The sequence below is a fragment of the Crotalus tigris genome, unplaced genomic scaffold, assembly GCF_016545835.1.
Source record: "Crotalus tigris isolate CLP2741 ecotype Arizona unplaced genomic scaffold, ASM1654583v1 scf7180000023891.19002, whole genome shotgun sequence".
In the NCBI taxonomy this organism is placed as follows: domain Eukaryota; kingdom Metazoa; phylum Chordata; class Lepidosauria; order Squamata; family Viperidae; genus Crotalus; species Crotalus tigris.
This window is the reverse complement of record NW_024100252.1, coordinates 8,186-19,002: the sequence shown is the minus strand read 5'-3', so window position 1 is coordinate 19,002 and position 10,817 is coordinate 8,186. Positions and strand designations below refer to the sequence as shown.

Below are 10,817 nucleotides of genomic sequence, written 5' to 3'. Positions count from 1 at the left end.
AAGATAAAGCGATAGCAGGCAGCAATCTCAGGTGCTTGGCCATATGTTGAAGATATCCATGGTCGTAGAGGGAGACAGCATTATTTTCCACGTGTCCTATACAAATGAGAAAAAAATAATAAGTTGATCAAAGTGAGCTTAAAGTAAATTCTTTGCTTTCCAAAGCTTTTTGAATGCAAACAATATCAGGCAGAGAATCTCATTATGTACTCTATCTGTAGTATCTCTATTAGAGGAGAGTTGTCTTACCTTTTACAACACTTCAATAGCGACCCACAGCCCAGGTTCCCAATGTTAGAAGTTCCAAGAGGACATCGGCTGACACGGCAGAATCCGCCTTCCCGATTACACTGTGGTTGGGCATTCCCTATGAAAAGAAAAAGAGGAGACAGGTAAACGATGAGTAAAGATTCCTTAATATTTAAATATATTTTTCCTTCCAAGACACTACCTTCTTCTACAGAATTGCAGGATTCCTTTATCCATTTATATTTTTATTCATTTATAATGTAAAAATATCAAAATAAAAAGCAAATAGTAAGGAACAACAATAGGGAAAGAGGAAATGTGGAAAGGGGGGAAAGAAACAAAAGGCGTTGACTTCCGATTCCCTGTTGCAATAAAATAAGGCATGAAAATCGAATCTCAACTTTTTGCATTTCTGTATTAGTATGAACTAGCCATTTCTCTATCAACAAATCAGTCTAATCAGTAAACCCCAAAATCATCGTATCATTTTTTTCCACCTCAAGCACAAAGGCCAGAAGCAGTTTCCAAGTAGAAACAATAGTACTTATATTCTTTTCTTTTATCAAAACTGTCAGTTTAGCCAAATTCACTCAGTCAGCTTTCAGGCCCAAGGTGGGACTGGAACTCAGTACCCAGAGTTGTCATGTTTTGCTCTAATCACTAGACCAAACTGTTTCTCCACTTTGCCTCCTTATTCAAACAAAACATATTTGACTGAGAATTGGGTAAATCAATACTAAAGTGAAGCGTACCCAAAAAAATAAGCTACAATAACAAAACCTCAGTAAAGTTATTTCAAGAATTGTGAATCAAAAGAAAAATCAATGGCATATTTATCTTTATCAAGATCCAGGCTGTGCTGATATTAAGTCATCAGACAAAGTCATTCTTATTCTAAGTTGTATTTAAATGGTATTCAAAATGGTATTTAACTTGAGAAAAAATAATCTTAAGAATTTTTTTTCTGCTTCTTTCCAAGATCTTAGTGAAAAGCTTAAATCTGATTTTATACTATTTCTGCCCAAGCAACTACATTAGCTGGAAGACATCAGTGGCAAAGTAATCACTACAATAAATAAATAAACCCAAAGGGAAGAATGAGACTGTGTGAAATTATAGAATTATAGCACAAATTATAGCAAATTATAGCACAAAGTCCAGAAGCAGTATCCAAGTACAAACAAAAGTACTTATATTCTTTTCTTTTATCAAAACTGTCAGTTTAGCCATCTCTGCTAACTCCATCAGCTTTTGTAACCGTTCATCCAAGATGGGAATGGAAGCATCCTTCCAGGAATTCCAGGATTCCTAGGACTACAGCAAGTTTTCTCTGACCACACAGATCCATCTCTGCTGATCTCCTGCAGCAGCTCAAATAAATCAGCCATTAACCCAGGTTTGAAGTCTGACTCAAAGATGAATTAGCTGGTAAGCCTACATCTATTAATGTAGGAGGGAAGAAATAATTCTATTTCATATGAAGAATAGACCTTACTGTGATATATTTCTCTCCAATATTGCCAAGGATCCTTGCTGAGTTACAGTGGCCAATTGCATTGTGTGTTTTGGATGAAGACCTTGACTGAGCTGAGAATTTGGTAAACCAATGTTAAAGTGAAGCAAATCAACAAAAATAAGCTACAATAACAAAAACCCCAATAAAGTTCTTTCAAGAATTGTGAATCAAAAGAAAAATCAATGGCATATTTTTCAAATCTTTGGAGGCTCATGTTGTCAATTGTCTATACTGTTCAAAGCTATTTCTGTAAAGTAAAACAAAAAGATGTTGGAGATTATCCTGCTTTCAGTGATATTCGTATTTATTTAAAAAGGTGTGAATTACCAATCCTTTGTAAATTATCAGTAATTTTATTTCTTACCTGGTTCAGACAGGAATGCAAGGAAAAGAAATGCGAACAGCAGATAAAGGATCTTCATGCTGAGACTGGTTCTGGACAAAATCTTACTCCTTGGACAGACTTGGCTCTCTATTTATGGAGTTGTAATGATTGCATCATATCACCTCAGTGAACTGTTGCAAAATAGTTCTTACCTAAGGCAACGGTGCATCTTCCTTGTATTGAAACACTCCTGTTTGTTAGCTGTTACAAAAGCCCTGAGAAGAGCAGCAGACTTAGTTGAACATCTAACCTGCTATGGCTATAAAAGATGGGAGGCTCAGGACTTGCAGTGTCTGAATGGGTCAAAGAAAATTCCTTACTGAATTGCTGCCCAAACTCGACAGTCCACGATGATAATGCTCGGCCAGGTTCACCAATGGCTGGACTATGGGAAGAGCCCTTAGAAGTAAGTGGTGGAAATCTGGGGTTGGCACTGCTATCATGGGCGACACATTTTTATGGGTGGGTTTTGGGAAAACAGCTGCTCTGCTTCCTGGTGTGTCTTTGTGGCACTCAGATGAAGCACAGACTGATTTGGCTTTCGTTGAAGTATTCCTCCCTCATCCAGGTGATTTCTATTTCTCTCAAGACAGAGAATATATGCAGAGTTGGAAATATCCCTGCAGTCTTAGTTGAGGGTTAATAATAATAATAATAATAATAATAGTAATAATAATAATAATAATAAAGTTGGAAGGGACCTTGGAGGTCATTTAGTCCAAGGTAGGAAACCCTATACCATTTCGGACAAATGGCTGTCCAGTTTCTTCAAAAACTTAAACTTGTTTCTCTCCTTGATTAGTTTCCACCCGTTGCTTCTTGTCCTGCCTTCCGGCGCTTTGGAAAATAGCTTGACTCCCTCTTCTTTGTGGCAGCCCCTGAGATACTGGAACACTGCTATCACGTCCCCCCATCGTCCTTTTCTTCGTTAAACTAGACATCCCCAATTGCAGCAACTGTTCCTGATATGTTTTAGCCTCCAGTCCCCTGATCATCTTTGTTGCTCTTCTCTGTACTCTTTCTAGAGTCTCAACATCTTTTTTTACATTGTGGTGACCAAAACTGGAGGCAGAAGTCCAAGTGTGGCCTTACCACTCCTTATTAGGAGTCCTGTGAGACACAGAAGATCAACTGAAATTGAGAAGGAGAACTGGGTTCCAAAAGCTGTGAGTGTTGGTTACATTGAATGTTTCCTGCTGCTTCAGTTACAAAGGATCTCATGGGGGCCATATTTTTTATTACTTATCTCTACATTTCAGTGGTGAGAACAATATGGCTTTACACTTAGGCAAGAAAAAAGGAATGCACAGGTATAGAATAGGTGATACGTGGCTCAGTAGCAGTAACTGTGAGAGTTTGGCTCCAGAGGTTTTGGGTGCTCCATCACTGGAGGTTTTTAAGAATAATTTGGAAAGCCATTTGTCTGGAATGGTGTAGGGCTTTCCAGCTTCAGCATGGGATTGGACTAGCAGGTCCCTGCCAACTCGGTTATTCTGTAAGTTCTGTTGGTTCTCAGGTGTCGCATCCAGTTGCCATGGATGCTGTAGAGATTTAGAGATGGTTTCAGAGTGAAGCACAAGCATTTTCCCGTGCCCTGAATAACACAGTAACTTAAAATCTGTTTTCACAAAACAAAACACTCAGACTTAGTTACATATAAAATCATCCTAGTTTCACAAACTAAACATGACTTTTCAACATTTGCCTATTTTTCAACAACTTTTTCTCTTCTCTCTTTTTTTCTTCTCCCAATCTGTAATACAATTGCTCTGAGAAAGGATCCTTACAGTGAAGGATGAGAAGAATAGAAAACAAAAAAACCCCACTGAAAAATTTAACAATTTCTGTGTTAGATGCAGAAATATAATACAGAAAATGTTAAGTAATCAAGATGCAAAGAATTGTTGCAGTGAAAAAGCATCCTTGGAGGGTCTCTCAGGGAGTCAATATTGAGCCTGGTTGTTGGTGAGCAATGGGTTGAAAGTTCCCAGCAATGAGTGGAAAAGGTGGTTGTTGAGCCATATCTCCTAAGCTTTGCCTTGAGGGCTGGAGCCAATTTCTGTGGACTCCCATCAAATAGCCTTGATACAGGACCTGATAGAAGATGAACATGCAAACTTACAAATCAATTAACCACAGGTGCACTAAAGAGTAGGAGACCAGTGAGACTGAAAATGGCAAAATTGGCAGCCCTAAAAAGAAAGGAAATTCATATTTAATTATGTGGTTCTTTGCCCAAGAGCCACAGAAAGCAGTTAATGAGGAAATTGTGGAAGTGCCTTGAAACCTTGAAATAATGTCAAACTCCTGCTATTTCCCAAGAAACGGATAATTACTTTATGTAATGAGTGGGTGCAGCAACGGTAATGAGGAAAGCACAGATGCAAACTGACTTGGTGTTTAGTAATCAAGTTAAGTAAGGTAGAGAATAATAAAATAAGTGGAGACTAGGACTTAAATTTAGGTTTAAAAATAATTGAGGAACACTCCATAGTCCCTTCCATCCCATTTTTGTTCACTTGCTTGAGAGTGTGTTTGGGGCTCAATGGAGCCATGAGAAGTAGGATTGATATGTACCAAAACTGAAGAAAAAGGTGATGCCAATATGACAGTTGGGTTGCATGTGCTGTTAAGAGGACTTGGATCCTATTCTCATAATAATTATCTGATTTTAGATGAGTCAAAGTCAAAAGTGATGGTCTTTGGGAAATGACAGCATTGCCCTATAGGGCTAATCGATGAGGAGGCAACAGAGCAAGTTCACACCTTTCCTCACCTGGGGGAATTTTCTCTGGGACTGGATCTGGGCTCCCTCAACATCAAAGGAGCTCACTTAGAAGGCACAAGTGAATGCACTGTTAATTTTTTAAAAAAAAAACTCATAGGTATGCAGCTTCCTTAGACTGGATTATTAAATGCAAAATACCACCGTTACTATTATGCACTTATATTGAGCTGAACTTTGGGATTTAATTTATATCACTATTAGAACAAATTAGATCACATATCTGAGAAGTATCTTGAGGGTGGATGAAAGGACTTCAACTGCTGCCCTCAGAGCAGAATTGGGACTTTATACAATTTATAAAATTGGGGTATATAAATATTTTTATTAAAATTAATGGTATGGAAAATAATAACAATAGTAATAATAGTGATGATGATGATGATATTGGAAGGGACCTTGGAGGTCATCTAGTCCAACCCACTGCTCAGGCAGGAAACCCTATACCATTTCAGACAAATGGCTGTCCAATCTCTTCTTAAACACTTCCAGTGTTGGAACATTCACAGCTTCTGGAGGAAGGTTGTTCCACTGGTTAATTAGTTAGTTAGTTTCCATCCGTTGCTTCTCATCCTGCAATCAGGTCCTTTGGAGAAGAGCTTGACTCCCTCTTCTTTGGGGCAGCCCCTGAGATATTTAAACACTGTTATCATGTCACCCCTCGTCCTTCCCTTTGTTAAACTAATAAGAGTGCCCAAATGCTATTAGAACAAACAAATTTCATTTAAAACATTCTTCATTTTATATTGGGAACTGTCATCTGCCTGTCTTTTTTGCCACTCGAGAAAAACCTAAAAAAAATGCTGCAGAGAGAATCCAGGATGGTTAAAATAGAGAAAAGTAGGGCGTCTTCAGTAAGGCTGGCACACTGAAAGGCATCAGCTGCTACAAATGTACCTTCCAAGTATTGAGTTGAATCTTCCAAACTCCTTACAATGAATATACTTGTATTTGTGGAGTTCCAGAAATAGAAGATGTAGTACATCTATTATTTTGAATGACAATTATTTAAGAAAGAGGGAGATCAATATCTTGGATTGCACTTTAGAGAAACAGTCTATTGGGATCAAGCTGGCAGGAATAGCCAACACTCCAGAAGACAGGCTTAGGATACAAGAGGATCTGGACAGACTTCAACACTGGGCACTATCTAACAAAATGAAATTCAACGGTGAAAAAAGTAAGGTTCTACATTTAGGCAAGAAAAACCAAATGTATAGGTATAGTATAGGGGTACCTTGCTCAATAATAGTAACTGTGAGAGGGACCTCAGAGTCCTAGTGGACAATCACTTAAATATGAGCCAGCAGTGTGCTGCAGCTGCCAAAAAGGTCAACACAGTGCTGGGCTGCATTAACAGAGGGATAGAATCTAGATCACTTGAAGTGTTAGTATCACTTTACAATGCCTTAGTAAGGCCACACTTGGAATACTGCATCCAATTTTGGTCACCGTGATGTAAAAAAGATGTTGAGACTCTAGAAAGAGTACAGAGAAGAGCAACAAAGATGATCAGGGGACTGGAGGCTAAAACATATAAGGAACAGTTGCTGGAATTGGGTATGTCTAGTTTTATGAAGAGAAGAATGAGGGGAGACATGATAGCAGTGTTCCAATATCTCAGGGGCTGACACAAAGAAGAGGGAGTCAAACTACATTCTAAAGTGCCTGAAGGCAGAACAAGAAGCAACAGATGGAAACTAATCAAGGAGAGAAGCAACCTAGAACTAAGGAAAAACTTCCTGACAGTTAGAACAATTAACCAGTGGAACAATCTGCCTCCAGAAGCGGTGAATGCTCCAAAACTGGAAGTTTTTAAGAAGAGACTGGACAGCCATTTGTCCAAAATGGTATAGGGTTTCCTGCTTGAGCAGGAGGTTGGACTAGATGATCTCCAAGGTCCCTTCCAACTTATTATTATTATGGATCATCGCACAGTCAGCCAGATGTTCAGACTGGATTTGGCATTTTGTCTACCTATCGAGTCCTTACCCAGGACTTGGGATAGGCAGATGTGGATGTTTGATGGTATTACAGATATTGTCGCAGGATGGAAGCAGTTCCTAATAAGGCCGCCTTTTGCAATTGACTAATAGCGAATTTGTCAATGCCAATGGTGTCCAAGTGGTGCTCCAGTTGTTTTGAAATTGCACCCAAGGAGCCTATTACTATTGGTACTACTCTTGCTTGCTTTTGCCACAGTCCTTCTACTTGTATTTGTAGGTCTTTGTATTTTGTTATCTTCTCCAGTTCTTTCTCTTCTATTCTGCTGTCTCCAGGCACTGCCACGTCCATTATCCAGACTTTTTTTGTCTTTCTTATCGACAATTGTTAAGTCTTGGGTGTTATGTTGCAGGTGCTTGTAGTCAGTCTGTGCAATCTTCTTGCAACAGCTTACCAAGTGGTCCATTCTTTCTTCAGCTTCTTTGGATAGGCGGCACTTACTCTCTGTTGCTGTCTTCTCAATTTTGACTTGAGCTATGCTAGATGTTCAACCATACTGGATAGATCTCGTCAGAGGAGTCAGAGGAGTCAGACAAAGAGTGTCTCTCCCATAAAAAAATATGGTGAGACGTAAATTACAGAATGCCATACCGGCTCGGATGTCGCCCAGGTTAACAAGGTCCGCGCTAGATATTGGAGTTCCTGGATATCTGGTGAAAAATGGGTTACAGGACTCAGGACTGTTGGCTGAGAAACCAGGGCCAGCAGCTGCAGAACTACTGGAAGAAAAGATGTTTACCCGTCGCAGATACACAGTGATGGGAAACAAAGAAATAATGATCTGTTACTAAAGATCAAGTCCAACAAGAAGAGGATATCTAAAATGAATGCACCAGTTCTGGAAGGAACAACATCCAGAATCAGAAATAACAGAACAGAGACTAGTAGATCAACACCGATTTATAATACGAAATAAAGTATTCACAGAAACAGAATTGGACAAATTGCAAAGGTTTACTCAGGGCAAAGAAATCAGAAAAAAATTCAGAATATAGAGGAAAACCAGGGGGAGTTGGCAGTGAAGGAATCCAGCAGAGATATACAACTGTTCTCATTTGGAAACCAGGCATCTCTTCCTCAGGAAGAACAAAAACCTCTAACTAAAGAAATAAAAGAATTGAAACAAAGAATAATTGAGCATCTAGAACAGTACAAAAACAACAGAATAAAGCTGCCTACATTGAAGCTTGTTCCAAAGAAACAGCTAGCACAAGCATTAAAAGATGCAAATACTGCAATATCAAGTATAAGCGCCAATTCACTGCAAGAAACAAACCAACTAATGGACAGCACAGCTGCAGTTATAACTGAATACCTGGGATGCAAAATCAGCAAAGAAGAAAAACAAACAAACAGTGCACCAGAAAAATGGAAGCTTAGACTAGAAAATAAGATCAGCAAGTTAAGGTCACATGCAAGCAAGCTAGAACAGATGGAAGAAAAGAAGCTGAAGAACAAGAAGACCAAAGAATACCTAATCAAGAAATACCACTTAGAAACAAGGAAGATCAAGGAAGCACTGGAAATAATAAAGCAACAAATAACAGCTATATCCAGGAAAATCAGTAGAGATGAAGCTCGAATTGCAAACTATAGGCAGAACCTCCAATTTCAATCCAATCAGAAAAGTTTCTACCAATCCATCAATGGACAAACTGCAATGAATCAGTCAGTACCTGACAAGGAAGAAACAGTGCAGTTCTGGAAGCAGATATGGGATAACCCAAAGAAATACAACAAGGATGTGGCTTGGTTAAAAGAGGTGAATACAAATAAAACAGAAGTTGAAATGAAAGAACTAGTAATAACAACAAAAATGGCAGAAAACAGAGCAAGGAAAATCAAAAATTGGTCAGCACCACGTGAAGATGAACTGCATGGGTTTTGGTTGAAACATCTAACTGTTATACACCCACTCATTGCCAAGCAGTTCAACAATATACTACAAGGTGGAGAAATTGAAAAGTGGCTAACAACTGGGAAAACCTACCGAATAATGAAAAATCCAGCAAAAGGGGCAACACCAGGTAACTACAGGCCAATTACCTGCTTACCAACAACTTTCAAATTACTAACTGGTGTAGTAGCTGATGCAGTGCAACAGCATGTAGTTGAAAATAATCTCTTTCCACCTGAACAGAAAGGAAACTGCTCCAATAGCAGAGGAACAAAAGATCAACTCCTAATAGACAAAATGATCTTGGAAAACTGCAAGAGAAGGAAGACCAACCTAAATGTGGCATGGATTGACTACAAAAAGGCATTTGACTCTCTGCCACATGACTGGATAATCAAGTACCTAGAAATAACAGGAGTCAGTAGAAACATCAGAAAATTTGTGCAAAGATCGATGGCACAATGGAAGACACAGTGGCAGATCAATGGTGAGAGGCTGGGAGAGGTTAATATCAAGAGAGGAATATTTCAAGGAGATTCATTATCACCATTACTATTTGTTATTGCACTTTTTCCTCTGTCAACAATACTGAATAACTCAGGACATGGTTATCAAACATCAAAAACATCTGCTAGACTATCCCACCTCCTTTACATGGATGATCTGAAGCTGTATGGAAAAACATCATCTGAAATAGAATCGCTGCTCAACAATGTCCGTATATATAGCCAAGATATTGTAATGGAGTTTGGCTTGGACAAATGTCCCACACTTACTATCAAACAAGGAAAAGTAGTGAAAACTAAAGGAATCAAGATGCCCCACAAAAATAACATTAAGAGTCTGGATGACGAAGATTACTACAAATACATGGGTATCCTTCAAGCTGACAACATCTAGCACACTGAAGTCAAGAAAAAGAGTAGAGGTGAATACATCAAGAGACCCCTTTATGGATTACTGCTTTGTCGTGGCGAAGGGGCTTGTGTAACTCAATGAAGCTATAAGCTATGCTGTGCAGGGCCACCCAAGACGGACAGGTCACAGCAGAGAGTTCTGACAAAATGTGATCCACTGGAGAAGGAAATGGCAACCCACTCCACTATCTTTGCCATGAAAACCCCATGGGCAGTACTAAAAGGCAAAAAGATATGACGCTGGAAGATGAGCCCCTAGGTCGGAAGGTGTCCAATATGCTACTGGGGAAGAGCAGCGGGCTAGTACTAGTAGCGCCAGAAAGAATGAAGCGACTGGGCCAAAGCCGAAAGGACGCTCAGCTGTGGATATATCTGGTGGTGAAAGGAAAGTCCGATGCTGTAAAGATCTTGTCTCCATAGGAACCTGGAATGTAAGATCCATGAATCAAGGCAAGCTAGACATAGTCAAAAAAGAGATGACAAGAACGAACATCGACATCTTAGGAATCAGACAACTAAAATGGACAGGAATGGGTGAATTTAACTCAGATGACCATCAGGTATAATACTGTGGGCAAGAATCCCTCAGAAGAAATGGAGTAGCCTTCATAGTCAATAAAAGAATAGGAAAAGCAATACTGGGATACAATCCCCAAAATGACAGAATGATCTCAATTCAAATCCAAGGCAAACCATTCAATATCACAATAATCCAAATCTATGCCCCAACCACTAGTGCTGAAGAGGATGAAATAGACCGGTTCTATGAAGCCCTACAGCACCTTATAGAATTAACACCCAAAAATGATGTCCTTATCATCATGGGGGATTGGAATGCTAAGGTAGGAAGCCAAAAGATAAACGGAATAACAGGCAAGTTTGGCCTTGGAGTACAAAATGAAGCAGGGCACAGGCTGATAGAATTTTGTCAAGAAAATACGATGGTCATAACAAACACTCTTTTCCAACAACCCAAGAGACGGCTCTACACATGGACATCACCAGACAGTCAACATAGAAATCAGATTGACTATGTGCTCTGCAGCCAAAGATGGAGAAGCTCT

General features: G+C 39.3%; 1 long non-coding RNA gene across 1 annotated transcript; it reads left to right on the top strand.

Annotated features, from left to right (window-relative positions):
* Positions 1-1,029: 1,029 nt before the first annotated feature.
* On the top strand, positions 1,030-2,439 carry LOC120298446. The gene is made up of 2 exons (XR_005554082.1): positions 1,030-1,677; positions 2,139-2,439. It is a non-coding gene; the product is annotated as an uncharacterized LOC120298446 (long non-coding RNA).
* The last annotated feature ends 8,378 nt before the right edge of the window (positions 2,440-10,817 follow it).